This window comes from Euprymna scolopes, chromosome 30, assembly GCF_053919585.1.
Source record: "Euprymna scolopes isolate OS-2025 chromosome 30, ASM5391958v1, whole genome shotgun sequence".
NCBI classification, from domain to species: Eukaryota; Metazoa; Mollusca; class Cephalopoda; order Sepiida; family Sepiolidae; genus Euprymna; species Euprymna scolopes.
Window position 1 is genome coordinate 87,741,540 of NC_136511.1, and position 14,273 is coordinate 87,755,812.

A 14,273-nucleotide genomic window follows, 5' to 3' on the forward strand; every position below is an offset into this window, starting at 1 on the left:
AATTTTCTAAGAATTAAGAAATAGTAAATGAAATTCATTGCTATACGATATTTCAAGTTGGGTTTACGATATATCACAAGCATTGTTAAATATTATTACCAGGAACAAAAACATTGAATATCAATTAAATCTACTCTTACTTGTTAGGTATTTATTACCCAAGTTATCATCTACAGAAATCATACATTTATGTAAACTACAGTTTTTTTTTTATTTATTCATTTAATGAGTCTCATTGCAGTTTCTATTTTCATCGATTGAGCCCCCAGGCGCTGCCATTGTATTCCGTAAGCGATCACGAAAATCTACAATTTCTTGGTTCTGTAGTTTCTTTATAATTATATCTCTTCGGAGTGACATTGTTTGCAAAACATAGTTGTCATCAGAGTGTTCTTTGTTATTTACACTAGGGTCAAGAGAATGGGAGCTGTCGCTATTTTCTTCACAATTACTACCTTGAGGATATTTATCAGTAGTATCTTCATCTTGTTGCATCCACATTTCAACATCATTTGCATTAAGTGATTTAAGACCAGCATGGTTGGTCGGTAACCGTTTGGTTTCAATAATTTTTTCTAAACCCATTGTGATGAGTTGTTTTACACTATTTTAAATATAGCAATCTGAAAAAATTACAGTTAGTGTAAATTAATTATCAATAGCTAATCTACATTAATTACATAGTACCAATATTGACATTTCTGCGCAATATCTGACTAAACCATGTAAACAGTTTTACTGCAACTCCGCATGAAATCTGCTAATACAATTTCAATGACGAGACAGTTCAGGTTAAGAGAAAGTTCAGATTTAGAAGAAGTCCAAATAAGAGGAAGTCCAACTTTAGAGGAAGTTCAAATTAAAGGAGTTTTAAAGTATATATATATATATATATATATATATATATATATATATATATATATATATATATATATATATGCATGCTTGTAGACCGACCAGCGTTGTCCAGTCGGAAAATATGCGTGAATGCTATATTTTAATTCATGCATATTTCTTATAAAATATTTGTAGAGCCAATTATTTATTGATTTTAAATCCTATATATAATAATGATTTCAAAAATTATAAGGATGTATAACTTCTGTCTCACTCGCTAAAAACGAAACCAGAACGTTTAGCGCAGCAGCCTTGGTTGTTATTATTGACTGGAGCGTCATTATTATCTGAGCAACCGAAAGATAGATACGAAAGATTAAACATTAAGCGACTTTCGCCTATGAATGTTTAATTTTGCGCATGTGCAAAAGTAACAGTAGCAGTAATATTGTATTCAACTTACGCTGCCAAAGTCAACTGTTTTGCTTTCAATGTTGACCCCTTAGCAACAATTTTTTGCGGCTAAAAACTAAATCAAAAGTGTGCTATCTTAAATGAATTATCTTTGTAAATAAACAAATCCCTTCCAAAAGAGGAGGTAATGCCTGAGAGGAGACCGGCAAAAACATATTATACAGTTCGACTCAAAAATAGAATTATTTTATGACATTTTCTTTCTTAGAAACTAACAGCAAAGTAGTTTCACAAAAATGACGTTATTAAATTTATGGTTAATGGAAGTAAATAAATGGGCATAATTATTCAATCAGCTAAGCTTGTATTGCTTTTAAAACACTGGAATTGTCCTATTTATTCTGAATAGATGATTATAGTAAATTCAGTAACGGAACAATTCTACGTTGAAAAGTGTGACCGTTGCTTAAGTATCCTCTTTTATTAAAGAATGTAGTTTCAAAGTAAAACAATGCCGTAAGAGGTAAGCATTGTGTTGTGGCAAAACTAATGCAAAAACAAACAAGCAAAAAAAAAAAAAAAAAACGAAACCTAATCTTTATTTTTATAGAACAATTATAAAAGTTCTTTAGGGCGATCATAGGTGTATAGAAATATATAAAATCACATAGACTTTTTTTCGTATTTTATTAAATTTCAAAACTATTATATTTTCAGACGAATCGTTTTACATTTGTACATAAAATTAAGAGAATTTTGAATAAACCATTTCATGTTTCCACCTGATACGCATATAGTTTGCAATCCTTTCACATACTTTGTCCAAAATCTAAACTCATTACTTTATTCTTTTTACATTTTTGCATATAACCTTATTTTATTTACTCCTCAAGGGAATTTGACACAAGGTGCCGCATTAAGTTGGAAAGTCAATGTACTAGAATTCTTGTCCTCAAAAATGCCTTAGGAATCCTATTAGTATTCCTAACCTATAAAAGCCTTACGCCATAAATATAAAAAGACTTGACCTGTAAATACAAATTTTGCTCATTCTCTATATAAGTTATACGAAATACAAACATATAAGTTATATAATATTGCAATTATAATATAATTAATCGATTCACTCCCTCATGTTATTTTGGATAAATATTAAGCGACAGCACTCTCTCCAATATTATAAATCTGTTCCAAAGTGCCATTATCAAATTAGTTTCGATATTCAAGTGTTTATTTGTTTATTAAGCTTAATTATCATTACGTAATCTAAGCCTTTTACGAGTATCGTTTTCAAGCTCCACAAATATTCTTATTTACTGATGTGTCACTACGTATCAAGGTCAAAAGCTACTCTAAGATAAATATTAATGAATTTGATAGAATGACATTTGAATTAGGAAGAATATCTTTGATTGAAAATAATGAATAAAATGAATAAAGTTTATTACTTATGAAGACAGTTTATGACAAGTGTTTGTTAAGATTAAATTAAAATCATACTACAGTCTACAAAGATTAGGTTAACTGTTAATTTGTCCCACGTATGGGGAGTTCTATGAAAATTCAGATAAACGCAAGGCAAATAAAGGGAAATTGAAAGTTTGCTTAGTTTTGGTAAAAAGACGAGTTCTTGCTGTGAACATCTTAAATTGTAAGTAAAAATATTGAAGCTTAGTCGGCCTACTGACAAAGAAATGATTTAAAGTGGAGAATATCTCGTAAATTCTCCTCAGAAAAATAGTCTTGAAATCGTAGATTATATCATCTCCATTTTTGCGAATCAAATTCTGAATTTTATCAATAAATGAAAGGGGGCTTTCAGCGGCTTCCTAAATCTCCCAGTTGTACTCTTTATTTTATCGCGTATCTGAATCTTAGATAAGTAGATGAATGCATCAATAGTTATTTACTTCCTGAAGTCGTGGGATGATCTAACATTTTTTTTCTTTAGCGAACCTCCACATACTTTTCACCCATTATGCTTTCTTAAATTTTCTGGACGAAAAAAATCTGGCAAATTTTCTTATTGAATAATTTTGATTGGATTAACTAAATTTGTTTAAATCAATGATAATATTGTAAAATGAATAGAAATAAAACACATCATGGCATTATAAACATTTCTCGGACACTGAAGACGGTTTGACGTGAATTGTTTTTTTTTTTAATTTATTTTTACATTGTTATGCATTTTTCTCTTCAGGAACCTTTTGGTTCTTCTGAAGAGTACACAGATTTTCTTTGTATACTTTTTTTCGTAAATATAAACTTAGTTGAATATTTATGGTGTCTTGTCGAATCTGCCAAGTTTTGCTTAATTTTTAGCAAGCTTACATCAATCGAATATTACATATGCACTGAATAATCCGAAGGTTATTAATTTATTTTATTGTAGACTATTATCCTCATCTTTCTTACATATTGTTTCACGACGTTTTGGTCAACTATTCCTCTGGCCTTCGTCAATTGGTAACCCCGACGGGATAGGAACTCCGAATTTCCTTACTGCATTCTCAGCAATTACTGCCATCCATAGTTGTTGTCGGCTCACTACGTTTTTGGCTAAGTAAGCTTCTGGCCGACTTTTGGTAGAACGAAACCGCTATATTCAGACATTTCTCACCTGGAACCGTGAGATTTAACGTCTCTATCCATTGCGCCACGGGCCCCGAAGGATGATGAAGGTTGAATTTTTTGGTCTTATAAATCCATGTTTATTTTATTATCTGATCTTCCGTGGTCGGGTCCGTACCGAATGGTATATATATATCATTTAATTGGAATTCATTATTGAGATGAGTATTACTGATCTTGGTAAAATCCGTCACCTGTGTCGAAAGTTTTAGGCAGACATGCAAACATACATACATTTATATATTAGTAACTAAAAAATTTCGATTAGATTGGGTTGACCATCCTCTGATGGGTTGAGGGTACCGGATTGACAGTTACTGGCTGCTGTTTCCGACTGGTAGTACAGGTCCCTAACTCTTTGGTAGCGCTTAGAGCGGCTGCTCCATCAACAATTGTATAATATCGGGATGTTTATATGCCATGTCGCGCATGGAAAGAGACCCTGCACTCATCCCCGGTGGGTTTTCCTGAGGTCACAGTCCTAGTTGAAGAAAGGTCAGCTGATGATCTACTTGTGATGCATGTGTGATACTCTGCATAACCTCCTGTTAAGCCCCCCCCATACCTAACTGAAACTCGTTAAAAATATGATGACAGTACAATCTAAAAATAAGCTTAAACCAGGCTTAGGGTCAAACAAATCCAACTTGCCTCCTCACTTGAGGCTTGCATTCACAAATATCCGTTGGCTTAGAACTAATTTAGCTGATGTTGAAGCATTTCTCCTAAAAATACCCCGGATATCTTAGCACTAAGTGAGACTAACCTACACTCCTCCATCCTCTCTAACTACTTAAACATGCCTGGATATCTCCCACTCTGCCGTAAGGACTCTGACAGACACATGTACGGACTTGGAGTTTACATTCGTAATACCCTTCCTTTGACTAGAGAAACAAACATAGAATCGAATGATCAAGACTTTATGTGCTTTAGACTAATCATGCAACATAAAATTAGCTTCTTTTACTTTCTCTACCGCTCTCCCTCGACCCAAGACTGCACCATAATAAACAAAGTCTCTGACAGCATAGACACAGAACTCTACCTCGACACTAGCGCACAAGTACATGTATTTGGTGACTTAAATGTCCATCACAAAAACTGGCTTGGATTCTCTACTTACACAGATGCAGCAAGCAGAACAAATCATAGCTTCTCTATATCTCACTCGCTATCACAAATTGTTACTTTTTCAACCGGTTTCCCTGACCAGGAAGAACAACACGCATAACTTTTAGATCCGTTTTTGACCACAGTTCCTGATGATTGTATAATGAATGCCGACAGTCCACTTGGGAACGCTGATCATGCAGTGATAATGGTTGAAATCGCCCTAAACTCTAGAGCCAAAACTGAAGAGCCAGTGCTCAAAACAACGAGATATTATAAAAAGGCTGATTGGGAAGCCATTAGAGATCTTATCAGAGATGCCCCATGGGGAAATACTTTTTCTCTTCCTGCTGAACAGTGCGCAAACGAGACCACTGAATGGTTCAAAACTGCAATCGAAGCGCATGTTCCCACGCGGAAATTTTATAGCAAGCTCCACCTTCCTCAATGGTTTACTTCGACTTGCGCAACTGCCATTGCTCAAAGGCAGCATGCATACCGCAGATTTAACCGACATAAGTCCAGTTAAAACAGACAGAAGTATATAGAAGCTAGAAATAACGTTAAGAAAGAAATAGCGACAGCTAAGAAAGAATTTACGGAAACCACTAAAAAACGCATCGAAGCACAAAAACTAGGAACTCGTGACTTCTGGAAAATCTACAACAGCGTAGTAAATAATGGGCAATCAACAATTCCCCACATACCAACAATCACGAGGTCGTTTGCTCAGCAACCGAAAAGGCTAACATGCTTGCCAGTCGGTTTGCCTCAAACTCCACACTGGACGCTTCCAACCACCCCCTACCTGACTTTCCTATGCGGACAGACGCCACGCTAGACGATATGAAAATCACCCCTTCTCAGGTGCATTCTATCATAAAAAAACCTTGACGCTTCAAAAGCATGTGTACCCGATCTCATCCCAGCTGTGCTATTAAAAAATGCTCAGTCGAAGTAGCTCCAGTTCTCTCCAAACTCTACAACAAATGCCTTAATGAATCTTGCTTTCCGGGCTGTTGGAAAACAGCTTCTGTGGTATCAGTATTCAAGAATTCTGGCGAAAGAACTGACCCATTAAATTATCGCCTCATTAGCCTCCTCCCAGTTTTTGCCAAAATATTTGAGACCTTAATTAACAATGCTCTAGTCCATCACCTTACAGATGCTAAAATTCTGACTGACCAACAATATGGATTTAGACAAGCCCGTTCCACAGCAGACATCCTAACTGTAATCTCTGAACGTATAAACCATTCACTGGACAAAGCGGGGGAGGGCAGAGCTGTAGCTCTAGATATATCTAAGGCTTTTGACAGGGTATGACATAAGGGTCTCCTCAGGAAAATTAGATCATACGGTATCACTGGTGGAATACTTAACATAATTAAATCCTTCTTAGATAAGAGAAAAATCCAGGTTGTCCTCGACGGTTGTGCATCTAAACAGTATGATTTAAATGCGGGAGTGCCCCAGGGGTCTATCCTTTGACCTCTACTGATCCTGATATTCATAAATGACCTCCCCGACAAAATTTCCCCTGAAATGGGTATATATGCTGATGACACCACACTCTATAACAGGCACCACAGCAAAACAAATGAACACATATCTAAAGAAATGGCAGAAACACTAGAGGATGACCTCCAATCTGTAGTGGAATGGGAACAAAGATGGATGGTCACGTTCAATGCCGCCAAGACTAAACTAGTTTCATTCAATAATTACAAGAAATCGTCTCTACCACCTATAGCAATGGCCAACGACTCTTTATCTGAGAGTACGTCTTTCAAGCTCCTTGGCCTAACGTTCACAGGAAACATGAGTTGGAACCATTTCATCGAGGGCATTGCGAGGGCCGCTGCGAGGAAGGTGGGCTCTCTCTCTACTGTGCTAGAAAACTACTAACACCAAAAGTATCCTGTACCTCTATAAGGCCACCATTCGCTCATGTATTGAGTATTGCTGTCATATTTGGGCTAGTGCATCGGCTACTAGTCTCTCGCTCCTTGACAAGGTTCAAAAGAGAGTCGCAAATCTGATAGGCCCTGAACTGGCATCTAAGCTTAAGCCTCTGTCCCATCGACGAAACGTTGCATCCCTCTGCCTGTTCTACAAGTATTTTAATGGTGAATGCTCTGACGAACTGCGAGCACTTGTGCCCCCACGACGTGAATACCCTCGACAGACCCGACAGGCTGCAAAATCCCACCCCCACACTGTAGAGATCCCTAGATGTAAAAGATCTTTCTACTCCAGTAGTTTCTTCCCCAGAACCGCTAAACTTTGGAATCCCATTCCAGGTCCCTGTTTCCCCAACTGTACTTACGTGCAGAAGTTCAAGTGCGACGTGAACAGACATATTGCTGCACAAATCCCTACATAGTGCCCCAGTAGTTACTGCCCCTGATAGTAGCACCAAAGTGGCAATGTGCTTTGTATGGGGTGAAACTGTAATAAAAAAATATATATTTATGAATTCCAATATAAATTTCAAACAAAATAAATCTGTTTATTTTGTAATAATGCGTTATTTCTGCTTCAAATGTATCTAATACGCATTTCATTTTATTTTCAAATTGTTGTTCAGAAAATCCTTTTTTCTGGTTTATGTTGTGATCTTTTACTCATATCTTTCTCGGCATAAAACAGTTGTTTAGCAAGTTTTTGTCCTCCATCCTAACGAAGTTGTCTTGTCCAGCGCATCTGATTTTGAATGATTTTCATTTGAATGCTAGTACTATTTGCTCGTTCAAGAACTACAGGTCAGGCGTTAGAGCCCTCCAGTTAATATAAGTATTTTCTGAATACAATTTTGATGAAACCTTTCAAATAACTTTAGATGCTAATATATGTGGTCTCTGACCTATATAGCAACGTATTGATAATGCACGCTTTGTTTTGATGTTATTCGCCGATCTGACCACACACGTTTCTCCAGTTTACCAAAAGCAGAACTGGCTTTGGTTGTTCTGTGATTTGTCTCAGTATCAAGAGTATAGTCCTTACCTAACGTACTACCCAGATATACAAAACTGTCTGTGGCATTTAATGTCATATGTTGATCCAAGATGTTTGAATCAACATATGGCATTCCTACAGGAGGGGAATACATAACATATTTTCTTGAGACTGATGGTAAGTCCAAAAGCTTTACAGACCTTATTGCTCTATTGCAATTAAAAAAGGGCTATAATTAAAGCTGATTGTAAGTAGAAGTGTTACACGTATTATTGGAGTGTTTTTTTTATCAATAACCATTACTATCCGGTTAAAATAAATGGTCCTCTTTTTAACGCACCCCCTTTTGAGAAGCTCCTGGGAGTAACTTTTACTTGACTATTATTAACGAATGGAGGACTTGCACTAAATCTGTCACTAAAATAGCAAAATAAAAATGGCTGATTATTCTACCGCCTCAAAATATCTCATACTGCACACAATCATCTACCTATATAAAAACCAGATCCATCTTTAGAGCGCTTAATTACCGTTATATATGTGCAGGTTCCGCTCGAGGCACTCTATTTGGCTTAGCACAACAGTTATGGTTCATTTCTCACTAACACTACCAAAGACCAATAGAAATTTCCATGGACAAAGTTGCTTTTCTACAGCTTTCTATCTATCGAACAAATGTCACGAAGCTGTTCGATAGAAGAGTACAGAATATCTATTTCAAGTCTAACGTAAATGTTACTTATTGATAAACACATCATCTCAAGAAACTGTGCCCATTTATCCGACTGGTGGCACCCATCTTATATCCGGCCATCTTTCTAACCGTTATCCTCAAGTGGTTCCAATGCATTGACAAGTGGTGATGCATTAGTAAAATAATAAAATTAATTTCTCAGAAAAAATAAAAATAAAATAGAAAAGACGAAAAATTAAAAACGAATAAAAATAAATAACAATTAATCGTAAAGAGAAAAAAATGTGTAGATAAAAGAAAAAACGAAAAAGAAACATAGAAAATAAAATAAGGAAATGGAAATGCAAAAAAAAAGAAATAATAAAAGCAACCAAAATCAATTATAAAAATAGTAAAAATAGAATAATTTCTAACAAATGAAAAAAGGGGGAAAAGAAACAGACAAACTAAAAAGCGAAGGAAACAAATAGAGAAGAGAAATGGCTAAATGTAAACTGAAATAAACATTCCTTCATTCCTTAAACAAAAGAAAGCAAAAGACAAAAAGTAAATCAAAACAAAGAAAAAGAAAACAAACTAAAAAGACAAACGTGTAATTTTTTTTATAATATTACTAGTACTTCTCGTTTTCAAAAAAACAACATTGACTACTACTGCTACTAAAGCAAATAATATAACCAGCTACACGTGCTGAACTATTTACAATATAACACAAACCGAAAAACTATACAAACGGAACCGGATTGCACCACACAAATTTTATGTAAAGGGCCAGTGAAGACAGAAAAACCGGAAATGCACTATGTAGACCTTATTCGGAACAGTGCGTCGAATACTGAATCTTTTAGGTAGATAATATTAATTATTTTTCTTCAAACTCCAGAAAAAATAAATATAATTTCAATCAAGAACTTACTAGTAAATGGCATTTGCTATAATGCGAAATAATTTGAAACGGTTATTAAAAAGCAGTGAATGTTTGAAATCTGGGAAGACATGTAGTAAGCAATCACAGATAATGATAAATTCCAAGTGAAAAAATAATAGTAAGCACCACATGTGCTGTCAATAAAGGATCACGAGTATGACCAATGCATCTACAACAACAAAAACCATCAACAACAACAACAACAACAACAATAATAATAATAATAATAATAATAATAATAATAATGCTACTACTACTACTACTACTACTATTACTAGTTAAACTGAACACCATTACCTACACGAAAGACTAACGCAAAACCTGATAAGATGTATCAACGAAAAATAAAACATATTTGATCACAATAAACAGACGTACATTATTACAGAAAGAAACTGAGAAAAGGAACGATCCCAAGTAACGACAAACCATTAACCTATTTAAAAACTATATTGAAAATCCCAACGATATCTTCTATATATCTATAAAAACAGAGATGTGTGTGCCACAGACGATTTCTGATTGGTTAATCCAATAATCACATCTCCTAAAAAACTATGGTTCGTAGGCTCTTAACTTTACCATAAAATATTACGGCTTTATTTATTGTCCATCTTGGAAGGGTTTAATTTTTTCCTAACTTGCGATTTACAAATTACAAAAATACGACACTTACACAATCTAACAATCGAACCTCCGACATCACGGCCGCCATTCTGGTGCTAGCTTCAGACACGTACACATAACACGAAAACAATGTTTTGAAAATCTAGCAAAAATTAATTTTCCTGAAATTTTTCAATATTTAAAAATAAATTATGCCGGCTGATAAAATTTTAAAACTTTTTTTTAAAGCTAGAAAGATAAAATTTAAAAATATTTATATAAATATATATATATATATATATATATATATATATATATATATATATATATATGAAACTAAACTAAAAATAAAAAAAACGCGCGTTCACTCGTGGTCTTTTCATTTCGGGTTTGGGTACTTGTGCAGTTTTTCATTGACATTAAAAAATGGAAATATTTTTAAAAAATATATATTGTACGTACTCGTCATGGGATAAAGTTTTCCTACAGAAAAAATCACGTAATTTCATCAAGTAGTTATTTTTTATAGCGAAAAAAGAAAAAAAAATCAACGCTACCAGCGAGTAATTATTAATTCAGCCATCTTGATTCTTAATCAAACAGAAAGTTCAAGTAGGGGGATTTCCCTTTTTTTTTTGATAGCGAGGCCAAATTTCGCGAATTTGGCCTTTTTGTAAAGCAGTTTGGCCTTCAAAATTTCTGTTTGGCCTTTTTCTTCACCGATGAAATAAAAAAAAGCAAATAAAAACAACGCAATAAAACTTTTAAAAATACGGCACACTTTTGTTGTTCTTGTTTTTTTTTTTTTTTTGTAATTTTCCTTATTTTTTTTATTTTTTCAAGATAATACTATTAAATGGACACTATTATGCCAAATTAGCCCCCCCCCCAAAAAAAATGCACAAAAATTTGAGATTTAAGGTTTTGACGAGATAATTTAGCGAATTGTCCGGACTATTGCGAGAGAACCATCCATTAGTTTTTCCTGAAATTTTGCCACAAATTGTATTTCAATACATAGATGTGCATAGTAACAACATTTTTTGCCGAAAATTCCCGTTGCGTCCCCAACACGCGATAAATACACAGTAAATTTGATTTTCTTCATTTCTACGCAAATATTACGCAAATATAAATCATATAGAATATCTGTATGAATATAATTACACGTAATAGTTAAATAAAGATGGTCATCGTATAAGAGAACCGAAAAAAAAACTAATAGGGAATTAATTAAAAACGATAAAAAATATGCACATTAGCTAGATCTTTTGTAGATGAATGCAATTCCACGACTCATAAATAACAAAGTTGTATTTTCTTTTTAAATAAATAGAAAAAAGGGGTGTTGATAAGACTATCAATACACACAAAAAAATATAGATTTATTTTTGGATAAAGTTCCCCCGGGTTTTCCTTTCACTTCAGTAAATAATGGTCTTTTGTTATATATATATGGCGTACTATTATCCTTATATATATGATGTTTATGTTTATATATATATATATATAAGTGATAGTGTCTGTGTGTGTCTGTGCGTCTGTGTGCATTTCCCTACGCTAAAACTCTGTCAATTTTAAGCCTAGAGATTCGAAATTTGATATACAGGGTACTGAGATTTGGGAAAATCGATGTGATAGGTTTTCGACAGAAATTTGGCGATTAAGTGGTCAATATTCAACGATTTGACCTTTGAGAACTCTACCAAACTCCTCCTACAATTTTAGGTCTAAACACATGATATTTTAGATATAGATTCCTTGGACATGGATCTAACTTATTAACTTTACTTGATCCCTAAACAATAAATGTTAAGAGGTCATAATAGGGGTCAAAGTTAAAAAAAATTGACCGTTTTTTTCTCAGCATTAACCTCAAAACACCTGGGCAACGCCGGGCACCAATTGCTAGTAAAAAATAAAGATTAGCATGTTCTAATTTGTATGTTCGAACTCATCTTATTTTCAAATTGTAGTATTTTCTTCGATTTTGTTTAAGATCTTGTCAGTCGATTAGTATATGTTCAATAGTATATGGTTCTTGACATTGGATACATATTGATGATTGCATATTTAAAAAATATTTTTGTGAGGCATATGTGTATGTCTGTTTCCTTTTCTTAATAACTAATAGATAAACGAATGAATAAAAAGTTTAAGAATTAGCATGAAAATAGATAGAACAAAGAAAAGGATCAGGTATAATTGACAGAAATTGAAAAGTGACAAGTTATAAAAAAATAATTTGCCATTTTTATCTGATTCAGTGAATAACTGAAGCAAAAAATAGCAGAAGAGAATAATAATAATAATAATAATAATAATAATAATAATAATAATAATAATAATAATAATAATAACAACAACAATAATAAGCGTGAGAGAAAGAGAGAGAGATACAGAGAAAAAAGGAAAAAGAAAACTGGAGACTAAAAGAGAATAATAGAGAAAAAAGGAAAAAACAAGAAAAGAGGGAAAATATGGTATGGAGAGAGATAAACATAGATAAAGAAAAAGAGAGGAAGAGAGTAGGACATAGAGAAAAGGTGATAAAGAGATGGAGAGGATGGAGTAAGACATACAGAAAGAGAGAACGGTAGAGCAAGAGAGAGAGAGAGAGAGAAAGATGTATATCGTTATACACAAATGACTATGATTTCGAATCCTAATTAATATGGTTGTCGTTAAAACAAACGTCGGCCCACAACCCAAGAACAATACCAAGAACAGTGTCGCAAGATAATATTAGGCGTAAAACTTTCCATGTTCTACTCGTCTTTAAAGATTAATGTTTTCAATAAGGAAATGAATCGGAAGTATAATTTCCCTGGAGTGAGATCCAAAGTGCCGTATAAAAAGCGCTGCTATTCTGAAGGCTTGAGAACTCCTAGACAATATGTCCTTAAGGCTGTTGCTTTGTTTTTATTTTCAACATTGCTATCTCCGTGGAAGCAGACGTTTCAAAGAAATTACTATTTAGAGAATAATTCATAATTTCCAAAGAAAGCTTTTGATATCATGAAATCTCAATGTTTTTATTCGTTTAAATTTTTCTATTTAAATAAGTACAATCAGGCCATTCATTTTATATAAAAAAATGTTTCTATTTAAATAAGTACAATCAGGCCATTCATTTTATATAAAAAAAAAATTTCTATTTAAATAAGTACAATCAGGCCATTCATTTTATATAAAAAAAATTTTTCTATTTAAATAAGTACAATCAGGCCATTCATTTTATATAAAAAAAATTTTTCTATTTAAATAAGTACAATCAGGCCATTCATTTTATATAAAAAAAAATTTTCTATTTAAATAAGTACAATCAGGCCATTCATTTTATATAAAAAAAATTTTTCTATTTAAATAAGTACAATCAGGCCATTCATTTTATATAAAAAAATTTTTTCTATTTAAATAAGTACAATCAGGCCATTCATTTTATATAAAACCTTGGCTGAGTCGAAATACAAAATCTTTTGAAGTATTTATGAATATTTTGGTTTGGGTTGTTATTTTGCTGCAGATTAAGTTTTTCTCGTTTTTTTTTTTTTACTTAATACCAAAACAAATACTAATTGAAAATACTTAATTATTAATGACTGCATACAAGATCTTACCATCGCAATGATTGTGCACATACTTGCACATTGTGATGTAAATTGGAGTACAATTTGAAAACAATGCAATTGTTACTATATGGAATTAATGGATAAGAATTTGAACACGCTATTTAAAATAATGATAGATACACATACACAAAGCCAACCGATATTCCGATCATAGATTCCTCTTTCATCATATTCTGAGATTGATGTCGAATTAAAGACCGTGTATCACTTGGCTTTAGAAGTGTTTCCATGTAAATTTGAATTAGTTTGTTTAAATATTTATCCACTAATTCAATTTATTAACGTCCAGCTGCACCTGGCCATACATACTGTGGCTCACGTTAGTTAAATGAATAAAAACAAAAGACAGAATGAATTTTCAAATATGCTTAATTTCTCACGGGGAAACAGTCAGTAGATGTATGCCACATAATTGTAAATATTATATTTGAGCTTTGTTGATGATGATGCAAAC